Raw genomic sequence first — 1,198 nt, 5'->3', positions numbered from 1 at the left:
CCGCTGCCACAGCCCCACGTCACCCCGGGCACGAACCGAGGCCCCGCAGGGCCCCCGTGTTAGCTGGGAGCCCCCGGAGCTGGAGCGATCGCTGGGTTGCACCCGGGCTATGCGTGCCGCCTTGGCAAGCGGGTGCCCAGCAGGCACCGCGCCCCGCTGCCACGCTCCGTAGCGCCCAACACCCCACTTATCTGGCACTGGGTGCAAGGACCTTATCCAACACCACGGCCAGATCTTGCAGGCTTTAAAGGATCCTGCTCTGAGAGCATGGTCACTTCTCCATCCCCTGTGCTCCTATTGCAGACACCCCCTGTTTGTCCCCAGGGCCCGAGCGTCACCAGGCCAGCAGCTTAAAAAAATACTTCTGAAGATACTGAACCACTGGGGACCATATCACAGCCAGCTGAAGAAAAGGCTTCTCTAATAAAACCCTGGAGAGGTGGGAATTTTTTTTAATTTATCCTTTACCCTGTTTGCCCACACAAGCCCATGTGAAGGGCTGGGCTCCTGCTCTCATTTTAAACTCTCCCCCCGCCCCAGGCTGAACACTTGCGCGACTGTAAGCTAAAAGGAGCTGCAGTCTGGGTCTGTCCGGTACCATCTCACTGCGGGAGGTGTCTCAGATTTTTCTTTTCTAAAGGTAAACAGGAAAAATAACGAACGTGAGCCAAGCCGGCAACACCAAGAAGGGTCCCGAGTTGGAGACCAATATTGCCAAGTGTAATGCATGTTATTTCAAAAGACCCAAACCTCTCTGTTTTTTCAAGACCTCTGAGCAAGACAGGGGATGGGATGGAGCGCCACTCAAGGCCATCAGCCACCCTTCAGGAGCCCACACGTACCTGTTGGGAAACGCTCAACAGGCCTTGCAAGGATTTCTGCCACGGCACCCAAGCAGGGAATGGGGAGGAGGGTGCCGATTCCAGCAGGCGCCCCCGATCCCCCCGCGCGTTCTGCTGCCTGCAAGCGCCCCCACCGCAGGCTCTCCCGCCAGCCCCCTCCCTCCAAGGCTCGGGCAAGCGGCTGTTCCTGGGGAGCGTGAGCTCAACTGGGCTCGGCTTTTGCCGGAGGTCACCGGGGGGAGCGCCCAGGGCGATGCCGCGCTGGCAGCAGACCCTGGGAAGCGCTTGCTGGCCCCCTCCCCGGAGCGAGCGGGTGCCCCAGCGGGCTGCTCCCCCCGCTCCCCCCGGGACCGACC

At 60.8% G+C, this 1,198-nt stretch overlaps 1 protein-coding gene across 1 annotated transcript in view; it reads right to left on the bottom strand.

Annotated features, from left to right (window-relative positions):
* The window catches only part of DPYSL4 (dihydropyrimidinase like 4), a gene marked incomplete at its 3' end in the record, with an annotated part of 33,495 nt that overhangs the window by 18,948 nt on the left and 13,349 nt on the right, over positions 1–1,198 (bottom strand). The window lies entirely within an intron of this gene.

The sequence above is a fragment of the Egretta garzetta genome, unplaced genomic scaffold, assembly GCF_000687185.1.
Source record: "Egretta garzetta isolate BGI_Z169 unplaced genomic scaffold, ASM68718v1 scaffold164, whole genome shotgun sequence".
NCBI classification, from domain to species: domain Eukaryota; kingdom Metazoa; phylum Chordata; class Aves; order Pelecaniformes; family Ardeidae; genus Egretta; species Egretta garzetta.
The sequence above is the reverse complement of the archived record's forward strand: the minus strand, read 5'-3'. Positions and strand labels throughout refer to the sequence as shown.